The sequence below is a fragment of the Spermophilus citellus genome (assembly GCF_964194105.1).
Source record: "Spermophilus citellus genome assembly, chromosome: 1".
In the NCBI taxonomy this organism is placed as follows: Eukaryota; Metazoa; Chordata; class Mammalia; order Rodentia; family Sciuridae; genus Spermophilus; species Spermophilus citellus.
This window is the reverse complement of record NC_138182.1, coordinates 141,255,861-141,272,073: the sequence shown is the minus strand read 5'-3', so window position 1 is coordinate 141,272,073 and position 16,213 is coordinate 141,255,861. Positions and strand designations below refer to the sequence as shown.

The 16,213-nt window shown below is 37.3% G+C and overlaps 1 protein-coding gene across 2 annotated transcripts in view; it reads left to right on the top strand.

The window, feature by feature from the left end:
• The first annotated feature begins 150 nt into the window (after positions 1-150).
• G3BP1 (G3BP stress granule assembly factor 1) overlaps positions 151-16,213 on the top strand; it is a 32,071-nt gene continuing 16,008 nt past the window's right edge. The window contains exon 1 of one of the 2 annotated variants that reach the window (XM_081301134.1): positions 151-299. The gene's annotated coding sequence lies outside the window, so the exon portion shown is untranslated. Of the gene's footprint in view, positions 300-747; positions 977-16,213 lie in introns of those variants that run through there. The other variant, XM_081301135.1, reaches the window with a different exon arrangement.

Genomic DNA, 16,213 nt, shown 5'->3' with positions numbered 1-16,213 from the left:
TTAGTGCCAATCCCTTATAGGGAAGCAGGACCTTCACGGTCTTATAGGCATGAGTCAAAGCCAATCAAGAGCCACGCCTTCATCTTGAGTCAGTACCCAATTGCTATTCGAAGAGCTCAGAGGACGCAGTCGGGATTGGTCCTCCGCTACCCCGACCTGGCCGCAACAAGTTAGGCTGAATCACGGTTATATAGACCGGCGGCGGAGCACGCGTGTGTGCGGACGCACTTGCGTGAGGGATTTCTGCCACCTTCTGTGCTGTGGGGCAAAGCTTGTTCCTCTCCCGCTCAGCCGCGCAGGTACGCTGGGGTGTGGGCGGGACAGTGCGGCCTAAGGACGAGGACCAGTTGGAGCGGTGGTGAAAGAGAGGAGAAGTCAGAGAAGCGCCCGCGAGCCGCATACCCCCACCCCCACCCCAACGGCCGCCGGCGCGCGCGGCGGACGACGAGTGCGCGGCGGCTCCCCAACCCCCGCTGCCTGGAGCGCGTGGCCATGTCCACCGCGTGCGCGTGCCGCGTCCAACGGCCACGCGGGGCGGGAGCGAGCAGCTGCCGCCGCCCGGGCCCCTTGGCGATCTCGCGGCCTGGGGGCTTTGCGCGGTCCGCTGGCCAGCTTTTCCCGCCTGCCTTATCCGCCACGCGCCGGGTAGTCTTACCTAGCTTGGTCACCGAGCTACGGCTCGGCGGGGATCAGGAGGATTTTTTTTTTTTTTTTTAATCTGGGAATGGGGACAATACTGAAGCGTGATAACTCTTTAGGCCTGCAAAGCAGAAGTGCCGCTTTCTGGCTTTACAGGAGTTAGCATTGAGGGAACAGCACCTAGGATTCTAATCCCTCACTGTGCCAGGCACTGTGCTGAGCCACTTATCTATTTCATGTGATTCTTACAACGACCTAATGGGGTAGGTGCGGTTTTTCTCATTTCATCGCGACTAGGGCACAGAAGTGGAGTGACCTGGTCAAAGGCACACAGACGGTAAGGGGAAGGTATTTGGATCTGTGTTCTTTGGGTTCCAACCCAGCTTATTCTTTGCTTCAGCTTTGTGCGTCCCCTGGGCACCTTTGCCCCTTGAGCACTTTCCCCTGAGGTCAGCCTCAGCTTTGAAAGGCCAACTGCAGAGAAGACTGCAGCAGTGTATTTGTACAGGCCAGTCCTAGGACTTTCCAGGGAGACCTGGGTTGGAAGTGGGATTATGACAAAGGAAAGGCTACTTCCCTACCCGTATTTGTACAGTGGATAGATGTGACCGATCAGCTTCTGGAAAAAGTAAAGAATGAGTAAATGCAAATGAGCATGGACAGTGTTCCGGCTCAGATTTGAAAGTCATAACAGTGTGATGGGAAATTCCCGCCGGCCGAAGTTAGACTCTGATAGTAGACCTTGAATCTTTTTCCGTTTTTTTTTTTTTGTGGAGGAAGATCTTGGAGATGAGAACGAGGTTCAAAATGAATTTCAGATCTCACCAGAGACTTGGGCTAACATTTGAAATTGGAATGGAAAGGTGCCCCCTTAGAGTATAAACTGGATCACTGTAGGTGAATAACCAGTGATTGTGATTTTTTGAAAAGTATACTTAGGGTAGTTTAGGGTCTTTCGTGGATAAGTCTGTCTACATTCAGAATTTTTTTTTTTTTTGCATTTATCCTACTAGAATCCTATCTATATGCAAAGACCCCTTTCTTACCTTTCAAGAACTTGAGTTTGTTTTTCTTGTACAGTTGTCATTTTAGATTATTTTAAACACAGTATACTCCTTGTTTTTATAAAGTAAGTGTTCCTATGTTTCTAGGTTCACATGATTAACTTTATAGCACAAAAGTTTTGGGGCCAGTTCTGAATTAATTTGAAATTGACTTCCATGTAAAGAAGTTAAAAAGTCAGGTAGTTTAGTATTTATAAATGTATTTACCAAGTAGTTACCTTTTGTTTCTTACCAGAAAGTAGCAATAGATAAAGAATCAAAATATTGTACAGACAAGTTCATACTTTTGCTGGTGTTACAATAAATAACAGATTGCTTTGGATTATAACATGGTTTTACTTGAAACTTGCACTCTGTGCTGCTCAGGTTAGCCTACCTTCTATACATAGGTTACCTATTCAGTTTGCATTTTATCTTAAGTTTGAATAATTTATTAAAAGTTAAAACAATAATGACTTACATTTAGAGGCTGGGGTTGTAGCTCAGTGGTAGAGCGCTTGCCTAGCACATGTGAGACACTGACTGGGTTCAGTCCTCAGCAACACATTAAAATAAATAAATAAAATAACCACTTACATTTAAAGTATTAAGTTTGTTCATCTAACTTTATTATTGCTCCAGGCAATTTTATCAGAATGAAAACACATTATGCATTAGTTAATTGAGGGAAATTTTCATTAATTTCACCTTCAGATATTAAAAACAAACCTGTACTTTTATTGGCTTCAGGCAAATGGTTGTCAGGCAAATGCTACTGTCACGACCTGTGCTTTAGTTTGTCAAGAACAAGTGAATGGCTTTGGTGGCAGGCACATGCTTGTAATCCCAGCTGCCAGGAACACTGAGGCAGGAGGATCACAAATTTGGCAAACTTTTTTTTGAGACACTTACAAACTAAAAAGAGGTGCAGATGTAGTTCCAGTTATAGGACCCCTGGGTTCTATCCTCAGTACCCTCCCTCCCAAAGTGAATTGAAATAAATTGGGATAATAGTCCCAATTTACTTCTCACCCAAGACATAGGTTATTCTGTGCATGGTCCTGGGAATCAAACCCAGGGCCTCAAGTATGAAAGACAGACACAACTACTGAGCCACGTCCCCAGCCTTAGGCTAGTTTTGTTGGAGTTCAGTCCTTTCAATCCGTGAGTTTCTAGCAGAAAAGAGGCAGTTCTTTAACTTTTCAGCTGACAGTCCGTTACAGAAACATTAGGAGACTTTGGTAATGTTTGTTCTTGACCTATGGTGAAGTATTTGTTGTTGTTACTTAACATGGATTTTTTTTTTAATAACTTGTTTTAGTACTTTACAGGGAAAGTGAGGGACACAAAATTTTACATTTTTATAGCTTTATTATTGTATATAGTTCTTAGGATGAAAATGTGATCAATGTTAAAAGTGAGATTTAATATAAAGCCTGAATTTGTTATTAAAACCATTTTTAAAATTTTTGTCAATTTAATAAAATTGCTTGATCTTTTTACATTTTGCGAATTGGTTGGATATTTAAAAATTACAGACCTTAAGTAGGCATTGTGTACTCTTCATCTAATTAAATTGTGCATTTTGATGGCCTTGGATAAAACTATTATTCTGTAAAGGATATAATAGCAAAACCCCCTCCCCCCACTAGTCTTTTGGCAACAGTTAGTGGGAAAAACCTGTAACTGTCCTTCCAAGCTCTGCAGTTAAATTTAGATTCAGCAACTGTAATCCCACTTGTAGTTCTTGATCACACTGGCAGCTAACTACATTTATATTTTTATATCTTAAATCAGCTTTCTGTTTTAAAGTGTGGAAACCTCATCTGGCCTTAGTAGGGAAGACTGAATTGCAAGCCAGGTGATGGGGTTAAGAGTGAGAATCATCGACACATGAAGAATAAAGTTAGGTTAAAAAGCAGAAAGCAATATATATTTTTTCCTCATGGATTGTGACCTAGTAAATGAAGTCTTCAGGTTTTTTTTAATATTGCCTTTTAGCATATGTGCTCCATTTTTGATATTGAATAAAAAGTAAACACAATTCAGAGAAAATCTGGCTTCTTGGATGGGACACATCTACTTTGTAGGGATATAGTTTTTGGTGGGTATTAAGTGACTATATAACAGTATTTTTGAGTATTTTATTCTTTTGCATATTTTAGTTTATTGCTAGGGATTGAACCTAGGATCTAAGCATGAACTTTTAATACTGAGCTACAACCACAACTGATTTGCATGGTTAGTTTTTTTGGTATGAGGGATTGAACTCAGGGGCACTTAACCACCACATCCACAGCCCTTTTAATTTTTATTTTGAGGCAGAGTCTCACTCAGTTGCTGAGGCTGGCTTTGAACTCATGTTCCTCCTTGATTTGCATGTTTTTAAAATACTTTCACATTGTAGGTATTCTGATATTTTTGCTGAAAATTGAAGCTGTGAAACACAAATATATCTAGTTTGTGCACATGTAGTACTTAAAAGGGTGCTGTAACCAAAAGGATATAGAATCTGAAACGTGAATGTTGTGTCTACCTACTTTTCCAGTCTTCTCCCATCCTCTGTGCTGGCCTATAGGCTGTGTTATCCTCTGTTTATGTAGGATGTAGGCCTGTAGGCTATGCTTTAAGTACATTTAGGTTTAAAATTTTTGTCAATTTAATAAAATCGACAAATTTTTATTAAAATTTTTCAGCTTACTCTTAGGATTTCCTACGGTGTGTGCACTGATGTCTATGAGATCAAAAAAACGGGAGGCTAATGTTTTTAGAGGTTTCATGAATAAGCATTAGTATTAACTGTAATCTGTCTTTTCATGTGATGAAAAATGTTTTTTTCTGAGTTATGAACCTAAGTGACTAGTTTTTAATTTTGAAATAGAGAAAGGATACTCAAAGATAGCAAATTATTAAGCTTGTGGACTCTTGAAGTGTCCCCTCAGCTCCCCCCTCCCCGATTTAGTAATTCTGAGATAATTAGCAGTCTTAGGTACTGGTTATTAATCTTTTCTAATGTTATCATCTAACATAATCTTGGTACATTTATCAAAATAGAAATTAACATTGATAAGAATCCTGTTAGCAGGGCCTGGTGGCACATGCCTATGATCCCAGCTATTTGGGACAGTGATCACAAGTTTGAGGCCAGCCTGGGCAATTTAGTGAGATCCTGTCTCAAAAGGGCTGAGGATATAGCTTATGGTAAATCTCCCCTGGGTTCAATCCCCATTCTCCCTCCCTCCTTCCCCCAAAACAACAAAAACAAAAGGCTGGGGATGTAGCTCAGTGGCCAAGTGTTCCTATGTTCAATTCCCAATGCTGCAGAAAAACCAAAAAAACAAAATCCTATTAAAGATAGACTTTATTTGGGTTTCCTTTTTTCTTTGGTACTGGGAATTGAACTCAGGGGCACTTTACTATTGAACTACACAGGGTCTCACTAAGTTGCAGAACTTGTGATCCTCCTGACTTAACCTCTGGAGCCACTGTGCCTGGTATCCTTAGGCTTTTTTTTTTTTTTTTTTTTTTTTTTTAATAAAAAAGCCTCTTCAGTTTCTCAATCTGTATTGAGATGCCACATTGTATTTAGTCGTCTTCTCCTTTGTTTCCTCTAATCTGTGTTTGTTTTGTTTCATGAATTTAAGATCTCATTTGAGTTTGTCTGATGCTATGATTTGACTGATTTTATGGCTTTGGGGAAAGAGTGCTACAGAGGTGTAACATATACCCTTTATCACATTGTATCATAGGTGCGTAATATCATTAGTTGAATTTAACCTTGATCATTTGATTGAGGTGATCTGTCAGGTTAGTATTTTCCCCTTTTCTTTGCTATTCATGGGAAGCTATGACTAAAAGCTCTAATTCAAGGGGAGGGAGGAATCACATTCTTGTAAAGGGAACAGAATCAGAATTTGTGGGCACATATGGCTACTACTAATAATATTTTGGGGAGAAATATTTTATGCAAATGTCTGCATCTCCTTAAAGTTTTCCCCTTAGTTTTAGCATTTATTAGTGGATCTTGTCAATATGGGTAGCCTTTTTTCTTCTTTTTTGCAATACTGGGGATTGAACCCAGAGGTACTCTATCATTAAGCTACATCCCCAGCCAGCATTCCCCCCCACCACCACCACCGTTTTTGGAGGGGTAGTGGGAATTGAACTCAGAGGCACTCAACCACTGAGGCATATCCCCAGCCTCATTTTGTATTTTATTTAGAGACAGGGTCTGAGTTGCTTAGTGTGTTGATAAGTTGTTGAGGCTGGCTTTGAACTTGGGATCCTCTTGTCTCAGCCTCCGGGATTACAGGCATGCACCACCATGCCCAGGCAACCCAGCCCTTTTTAATTTTTCAAGATGGGCTTTCTAAGTTGCCATGGCTGGCCTGGAATTTGGAGTCCTCCTGTCTCAGCCTCTGAGTTGCTGGTATTACAGGTGTGTCCCAGTGTGACTTTTTTTTTTTTTTAAAGCATTTTCTTTGTTGTATTAATTATCAGGTACTTGAGGCTCACAAATATTTTGCCTATACTGGGGCTAGAGTCAACAGTTCTTCTGAGGAGCAGTCAGAATATTGAAGGGAAGGTGATAGGTGATTAATGTGAAAAGTTTGTGAAATAGATTGTCAGTGGAACCAGATTTGGTGCTGCTGCTCTTTGGGCACTGATTGCTTGTATTAAAGTTGCTCTGGTATTTGGAAAATATTGTCAACTGAATTTCAAATGTTTGAATACACAACGTAACCTTGAAACAAAATTTATGGCTTTTTTTTTTTTTTTTAGCCGTGGGCACTGGATATTGAACTCAGGGTCACTGTACAACTGAGCTACATCCCTAGGCTTTTTATTATTTCGTTTGAGCAGTCTCTCTAAAGTTATCCAGGCTGACGTTGAACTTTCTTTTAGGGGATGTGTGTTTACCTTTCGATCTCCTGCCTCAGCCTCCAAGTTGTTGAAATTGCAGATGAGTCCTTGCAATTAGGCATTCTTTATAGGTCTTGGATTCAAGTATTTTGTGTTTTCTTTAAATCCCAGTTTGTGGCTTGTCTTTTTATTCTTTTAAATAGTGTCTTTTGCAAAGCAGGTTTTAATTTTGATAAAAGTTCACATTATCAGTTCTTGTGATGTGCTTTTGGTGTGTGTGTGTGTGTGTGTATATGATATTTTTGTTTACCTTGTTCTCATACAGGTTTTCTTTAGTTTTGAATTTTACATTTTGGTTTGGACCATTTTGAGTTAAGTTTTATATATGGTGTAAGTCATGAGTTGTTATTTTTTTTTCATATGAATGTTGAATTTTTCTGGCACTGTTCTTGAAAAGAGTATCCTTTTACCACACTATTGTCTTTCTACTTTTGTTGGAAATTAGTTAAATAGTGATATGTGGCTATATTTGTGAACTTTGTTCTGTTCCATGGATCCATTTTTTCTATTATGTTCAACCTATTAAAAGTCTGTTTACATCTGCATGGATAAATAATTTGTCATTGCTTTGCATATGCTAAAAACACATTTAGACATATCAGGCTATATCATACAGTACATATTCGACAACTGACTTTTTGACATTGTTTTTGAGATCTATTCCATGCTGATTTTCTGACAGCTATAAATAGGGGGACTATATCTTATATAATACCTGTATAGTTATTTATATCCATAACCCTAATTCACTCCAGTTAACCTGGCATAATTAATAGTATTAGTTTTCAATCTTATAAGTGTGCATGTGGTAATCCTTAAATATAGAGGTTTCTATGGTATGAATGAACCAGAATTCAACTCATTCTCCATTTGTTGGACATGGAGATTGTTAGTCTTATATTTTAGAAATAGGGCAGCTGTTACTTCTCTGTATTCATCTTATGCAAATAGCCGAGTTTCTCTTTTACATATGTACTTAAAATCAGTGTTTTTAGGTAACTGCAAAAGTGTTTTCCACTGTGTTTAAACCAGTTGAGGCTCCATCTTTAGGTACTGTTCTTCCTTCATGCTTTCCTGTGTCTAGTACTTACAAAGATTTTATATACTAATACTTCAGGATTTCTCAAATGAGGAGTGATGGGTTTTAATTTGCATTTTACTGGTAACTTGGCATATGTTTGGTTGTCCATTTAGTACTTTCCTGGGTTACCAGATCCCTATCCTTTGTTTTTCTCTAGAGTTATTCTTTAGTGATTTGTATGCAGGGTTGGTTGGTTATACTTAGGAATAAACCCAGGTCCATGTTCATATGTTCATACCAGTTACACTGTCTAGACTTGAGTCTACACCCTAATTCCTATATACAATATTATGGATATAATGATCTCTTACATGATGTTATATTTAAAAAAAAATTTAAATTTGCCATTATAGTGACCTACTAAGGCATTTGCTATTTTTTAAAAATTTTGTTAGAGTAAGCTCTGTTGTTAAATTCAGGTGGACTATAGTTGGCCTTCATTATGCTTCCCTGCTCCTCATTTCATTAGGCTTTAAAGGAAGCACCCTTAACATTTCATGCTTAACTTTAGCAGAATTGCTAGTGGAGAGTTTTCTTTACTGTTGTTGTTACCTGGGCATGATGGCACACACCTGTAATCTCAGCTACTCAGGAGTCTGAAGCAGGAGGATCACAAGTTCAAGGTCAGCCTAAGCAACTTAGCAAGACCCTGTCTCCAAATTAAAAATTTTTAAAAAGTACTTGGGGATGTAGTTCAGTGGTAGAGCATCCCAGGGTTCAATCCTCAGTACCAAAAAGAGAAGAAAAAAAAAAGTTGCTTGTGCAATCTAGAAACTTGGAAGCAAGTAAAAAATTTGAAAGCATTGAAGTCAGGGTCAATCAATAAAATTGGTGATGTGAACTGTTGATGTCATTGATATTTCTATGATTTGTGTGGGTATATGTAGTTTTTGCAGTTCTGGGGGTGGAACTTGGCTTGAGGATGGATGCAAGTACTTTGCCACTGAGCTAAATAAACCCCTAACCTGGGTTATACTAATAATGTTTATTGAAGGTATTAGGTACTTTTCAGGTTACTTAAGTATGAAGTGTGACATTCATTTTTTGCTGCTTGTAGGTAGCAGATAATTTCAGTTTCACTTTTTTCCTACTCTGTAAAATACCTTACTGGTAATCATGCTTTCATTATATTTTAGAGAGATCCTAAAGCCACAAAGTAAAATCAAACACAAAATGAATTCCTTCTTACGTAAAACTTAAGAAAATATTCTAATATGGTTCTTGATCAGCAAGTAAATATCTTGTTTTAATATAAACTTAAAGGCAAACAAAGATGCTTCCCTGTCCTCGTTAAGCAATTTTTTGGGTGGGATGCATGGCTCTGAGGTCTTACCTCTGAAAGTTGGGAGAAAGTGCCAGACATAGAAAAGTCCCTGCACTGCAAAAAAGTTAAAATTGGACCAATTACACCTGTGCTAATAAATACTAGAGCTGTTCTGGGATCTTCAGATCTGCCATACACAGCAGAATTTATGAAGCAGGGATTTTAAGATCATTTCAAGAGAGCTAAAATATGTAAGATACCATACCACTAGTAATTGGATGTTGGTAGTCTTTGCTGTTTTCTGTTTATTATGAATGTAAAGCATATTCATCCCAAGACGGTACAGTAATACATAGGTCTTAGAAGTAGCCCTAGATGTTTAGAAATTTGATAACAAGTTTTTCTGGATTTTTTTTCAGGAGTACTTAAAGTTTACGTTTTTATTTTTTTCCTTATAAAAATTTAGTTCTAAATACCTATTGTTAGGCAACTTTTCCTCATTTGATACATTTTTAACTTTTTATTTTTGGTGCTAGGAATCAAATAGTTATTTCTCTGCCCATTTAGTAGCCTGAAAGTTTTTCCTTTTAATAGCCACATAGTTTTCAATTACATAATTTTGTATATACATTATATGTAATGTAATACAATTTTCCATTATACATGTAGTGCAACAGTGTGTACTTTAAGTATACTTTATGTTGATTACATGTACTTATATCCTAAGGTTTTTTTGTTGTTGTTGTTGTTGTTTTGGGTTTTTTTTTTGGTACTAGAGATTGAAGCAAAGGGGCACTTAACCACTGAGCCACATCTCCAGTCCTAAAATTTTTTGAGACGGGATCTCACCAAGTTGCTTAGCACCTCACTCAGTTTCTGAGGCAGGTTTTGAATTTGCAATCTTCCTGCCTCATCCTCCCAAGCAGCTGGGATTATAGGCATGAGACAACATGCTTGGCTAACTTGAGTTCCATCCCCAATATTGCAAAAAATGTACATAACACAGACAACACACATCATGGAAATATCATTGACACAGTTCACACAATCACCAATTTTTTTTTTTAACTTGGAGATCATCCTGTTTTAGCCTCCTGAGTTGCTGGGATTACAGGCATACACCACTGCGCCCAGCCTCCTTGGCTTTTTATTTTTTGAGACAGGGTGTCACTAAGTTGCTTAGGGACTTCAACCCCCTGAGTCACTACAAACTTAGTTTTCTTGGAAAAGCTGCTCTGGTCTTATAGGAAGACCGCAGGCCCATCACATCAGCATGGAAGAGAGTTGTTTTTGATGGTTGAAATAATAAAACTGGCTTATTTCTTATTCTTATTTTGATACATGATTTATATTCTAACCAATACTGTTTTATTTATATATGCTTTTTTAAATTGGGAATAACTATAATCTATTTGTAGGCATTTCTAAAAAATTCTTTGGGGAAAGGACACAGTGTATCCAAGAGTGTTAGAATGGGAGAATCTTGGAACTTTTTAGTGTATATTTTCATTGGAACTTTCTTCTAGTAGTTTCATAGTTCTGTGTGTGTGTACTTTCCTTCGATTTAAGTTTTTTTTTTTGTTTGTTTGTTTTTAACTGTGTTTTTTATATGGTGTTGAGGATCAAACCCAGTGCCTCACATGTGCTAGACAAGCACTCTACCACTGAGCTACAACTGCAGCCCAATAGTTTTTATAAAACGTTTGTCACAGTGGATCAGTAACTGGCAAAATATTGTTCTATGATAAATCCATTTCAGTTTGCTTTTTTTATTATTTTGATTTTATATAATTGAGAGTTGATGAATAAAGAGAATAGAGACTATTCTCAAGTTATTTTGTTAGTCCTATGTTTCTCATAACTTGTGTTTTATGTTTGGGCGAGAAAAGAATAAAGATTTCAGAAGTGATTTATAAAAAACAAATTTTCCTCTAATTAGGGTTGATAGAGACATTTAATAGACACAAGTCTTCTGGGCTCAAATTGCCAAAGGTTTTTTTTTTTTTTTTTTTTTAAACTAAGAATGATCGAACAGACTACTTTTTAAAATTGAATGATCAAGTTACCCACAAAACAGTGTATCATCTTACATAACTGAAGAACTTTCCTGACCTATCTGTAGTAACTGGTAGTACAGGTACATGTTGGTTTAATATTCTTAATTATTCTGCTGGAATTATAGTGCAGAGCATTGTGTGCACAGAGGCCCTAGATTTAGTCCCTACTGCCAGGCCAAAAAAAAAAAAAAAATCCCCTGATTATTCTAATGTATTCTTCTGATATTGTCAGGACATGCCCCCCCCCCCCCCCACTGGTGATTGAACCCAGGGACTATATACCACTGAACTACATCCCTGGCTCTTTTTATTTTTTACATCTCATCAGCCAGCCAGGGCTGACCTTGAAATCCTCCTTCCTCAGCCTCCTGAATTGCTGTTTACAGGCATGTGCCACTTTATCTGGAAGTTTTTTTTTCTTCTTTAATGTCAAAGTGCTTTTTAGATTCTTTATTTTTAGAAGTCTTAATTTATACACAATAAAATATACACAATTTTGAGAGTTCAGTTTGAAAATTTTTTTAATTGTACATATTCATATAACCATCCAGCTGCATAAGTTTCTAAACTAGCTGGTTCCTTTTTCATCCTTACTAGTCAATTTCCTCTTAGGCAACCATTTTTTTGGATTCTGACACCTTAGGTTAGTTTTCTCTTTGGTCTTATTGAGACTGTCGTATCCTCTATTATGTAAATACTGAAAAATCTGACAGTTCAGTTTTGATAGATGGTAAAAAATCTGCTTCCCTTGCTGGGGATGTAGTTCAGTGGTAGAGAGCTTACCTAGAGTTCATTAGACCTGGGTTCAATCCCCAGCACTGGGGAAAAAAAAATCTATTTTGTTTGTATTCAATTCTAACCTCCTCTTGTGTAAGAATGTTGAACAAAAGTTCTTTAGAGTTTTTTATCGATCAGACATTAAATTTTAGGGGGTAGCCAGATATAGTGCATGCCTGTAATCCCAGCTACTTGGGAGACTGAGATGGGACAATTACAGACCAGACTCAGCAGAATAAAATAATAAAGATTTAAAGTGGGGGGGCCGCTGGTGGTACAGTAGTAGAGTGGTAGCTTAGCATATACAAGGCCCTGAGTAGAATCACCAGTACCATGAGGGGAAAAAAAAATTAAGGGGCTAAAAAATTGAGCAATATGTGGTCTATCCCTAATCTAAAGAAATTTGCTATTTAGGATAATCTTTCAGTCTTTCATTATGTTAGGTCCCCTCAGCCCCCGTTTTTTTTTTTTAGCGCTGGGACCTAGAAAATAAACCTGCTGTCTATATCCACCCTTTGTGGAATATTCTAAATAACCACTACCATTTCCCTTGAGCTCTTTGGAGCAATATTTATTTATTTAGGTACCACGAATTGAACCCAGAGGCACTGAATCACTGAGCCACATCCCCAACCCCTTTTATTTTTGGAGGTGATCTTGCCAAGTTGCTTAGGGCTTCACTAAGTTGCTAAGGTGGGCTTTGAACTTGGTGATCCTCCTGCATCAGCCTACTAATCGTGTTTTGTTACATGAACTAGGGAAGAAGAGCAGATAGTGGTGAAGAGTGTACTGAGAGTAAAGGGGAAAAAAGGTACATATTAAGTAAATCACTGATTTTTTTAAAATTTTTAAATTATTTTACAGTTCTATGGATTAAATACAGGGCACTCCACCACTGAGTCACATCCTTGTCCCACCCCCCTTTTTTAATAAGTGAAAAGTCATTTGCTAATTTTTTTAATTAAAGTGTGTTCATTAATAAAGAATAAGGCATAGTATAAAATGATAAAATGGTCACTAAATCGAATATAATCACGAGTTATCTAAAAATACCATGGCATCTTTGTTACATTTTTTTTTTAAAGACTGTTTCCTGGAAATGGAGGACTATTCATCTCATAGCTTTTATTGAATAATGATTAGTATACCAATTACATCATAATATAAATTCCTAAATAACACTCTATCAATTACTACTACACTCATACAATCAAAATCCTTTAGGCTCTACATCGAAGGCAAGAAAATGACTTCTTGTGACTTGAGGTAACTACCACATAGTGACAGGAGATAGACTGGCAGTTTCCAGCTACAGAAAATATTGAGTTCTACCCAAATGTACAGATTATTTGAGATATAACCCATAATAGGTAAACCAGTTTCCTACTTATTTTGGATCAGACGGGTTTGTTGTTTTGAAAAATAGGCCAACGGAAAATCCTATAGCACACAGCAATCTCTACATCTTGGCTGGACATGAAAATAGTTACTAAGCACCTGGCCCTTTTTATTTGTTCTAATTAGTTACACATGACAGTAGAATGCACTTTGATACCTTGTACATAAATGGAGTATAATTTCTTATTCTTGTGGTTGTACATGATATAGAGTCACACATATATCCATAGGGTAGTCATATAAACACATAGGGTAATAACATTGTCCAATTAATTCTACTCTTCTTCCTACTCTCATTCCCTCCCTTTTCCCCCCTCCTCTCCGCCTAATCCAGAGTAACTCTATTCTTCCTTAGCCTCCATCCCCCTTATTGTGAATTAGCATCTGCATATTAGAGAAAACATTTTTTTTTTAGGATTGGCTTATTTTGCTTAGAACATGATATTCTCCAGCTTTACCCCACTTACCCACATATGCCACCATTTTATTCTTTACGGCTGAGTAATATTCCATTGTGTATGTATTCACATTTTCTTTATCCATTCATCTGTTGAAGGATACTTAAGTTGGTTCAGCTATTGTGAGTTTAGCTGCTATAAACACTGATGTGGCTGCATCACTTAATATGCTGAGTTTTAAGTCCTTGGGTATATACTAAGGAGTGGCATAGCTGGATCAAATGGTGGTTCCATTCCAAGTTTTCTAAGGAATCTATCTGGGTCTCACTTATTTGCGGAGGGTGGCCTCCAACTTGCAATCCTCCTGCATCTCACTCATCCTTCCTAGTCACTGGGATTATAGGTATGTACCACCATGACCAGCTTCTGATTTCTTTTATCCTGTGAAGAAGGTGCCTTTTGAATTGCTTTTTACATTGTGGATATAGTATGTATTTTGAATAAGACAGGAAAGCAAAACTTGATGTTCAGCCCTTTTATATAAATATAAAAGTGCAATTTATTGGAATGAAAATATTTTACCTTTCCTGAGATAGAGAGATCTGCTTCATTTCTGAAACTAGTTGTGAGGTCTGAGAGTATAACATAATCACAGTGTTTTTTTTCCTGTTCATCTGTTTGGGTTAGATACTAATAATTTTGAATGAGAGTAGTTAATTTCCCCTCCCCTTTTGTTGTGCTGGGATTGAACCCAGGTCCTTGAAATTATCTTAATTTTAGGAATTTTTTTCCCTCTGGATTGTTTTGTTTGTGGTACTGTACATCCAACCCAGGGTGTCAGGCATACTAAGCAAGTGTTCTACCTTTGAGCTATACCACTAACCCTTCTGAACCCCTTTTAAGAAAGGAAACCTTACAGAAGGAATTTTTATATATAAATAAGTGAAATTGCTTTCATGTAAGTGCGGCAAGGGGAAATCTAAATCTTGGAAACCACAGGCTATAGATAGATAACTAAGAATCTCTAATGTACAGATATCTTTAAATTCTGGGATCTATAAGAAAACCTGAAATTATTTTATTTTTCAAATTTTTATTTTAGTTTTTGATACTGGGGATTGAATCCAGAGGTACACGGATACATCCCCAGATCCCTTTTTTCAAATTTTTAAATTTTGAGACAGTCTCACTAAGTTGCTCAGGGCCTTGATAAGTTGTTGAAGTTGGCTTTCTGCTTCTCAGCCTCCCACGCTACTGGGATATGTGTGTGCCACTAAGCCCCGCTGGAATTATGTGGCTCTCGTTGTGCTTCAGGTTGATAGTTTATTAGTTTAATACTTCAGTTCCAGAGTTTTGTTTCTGGTATCTTGATAACCATGCCTGAAGGCAATGTATTTTCCTATTATGAAAGCTGATCCATGTTGAGGGGCTGTAATTGGGGGAAAATGAAGAACAGTCTTAGGACTGATACAGATTTTGGTGAAACAAGTAGTAAGTGGGGACAGCTCTTCAAGAAAGATGCAAGAGCCATGTTCAGTGCTGCTTCTTTCATCCTAGCTGCTTACGAGGTTGAGGTGGGAGGATTATTTGTTAAGGAGTTTGAGCTTGCACCAAGAGTTTGAGGCTAGCCTGAAAAACATAGCAAGATTATCTATTAAATAAACAAACAAACTAGATTTTAGGGCAAACAAATCGTTTATTCAGAAATTTATCAATCCATTTTGCTGTGCATGGTAGTATGCACCTTGTAATCCAGCACCTTGGGAGCTGAGGCAGGAAGATCACAAGTTTTATGCTGCCTCTGCAACTTAAGACCTAGTCTAAAAAAATTGAAGAAAAGGGGCTGGGATGTAGATCAATGGTAGACCACTTGACCTAGCATGTGCGCGTACATGTCCCTTGTTCTGGGAAGGGGAAAAATCCATTTTGCCCATCTTTTTAAAATATAAAAGTTCTTCTCCTTTTGCATATCATTATTAGGTTAATATGTGTGTATGTTTGTGTAAGTTGAGAATGGTTTTCTTTCCAGTTTTAAATAAAAAGTCAGAATATCAGATTTTTTCTGAAGGTCATTTTTGGTAATACTTGGCAAAAATTGAGAACTTGATAAGTATCTAAATATTCATAGGTATTACCTGCAAACCTTCTTGATTATTTTGAGTAGTAGGAATTATTTTGCTGAGTAAAAACGTCTTGTTAACTTTATCCCATTTGATTTTTATAGTCTTTTTGTTTCCATTATAAGATTAGCTAATAAGTACATTTAGAAATCTTGATTTTATAGTTTCTATTTTTAATTGGTTTTATTTTTTAAATACATGACAGCAAAATGCATCATAATTCTTATTACACATATATAGTTTCTATTTTTAAATAATATTAAAGGTTATCTGATTTAGATGGAGTTGAAGGTGTGATAGGTTGTACCTGGATGTTAAAGCCATATTAAGGTTATTGTCCTTGAATCTTCTATTGCCACAATAAGAATGTGTTTATGATTTTGCCATTAGAATGCTGGTTTTTTCCCCTTCACTTTTTCTTTCATTTTATTTGTTTTAGTTGTAGATGGACACAATACTTTATTTATTTTTTTTGTGGTGCTGGGGGTCAAACCTAGGGCCTCACATGTGCTG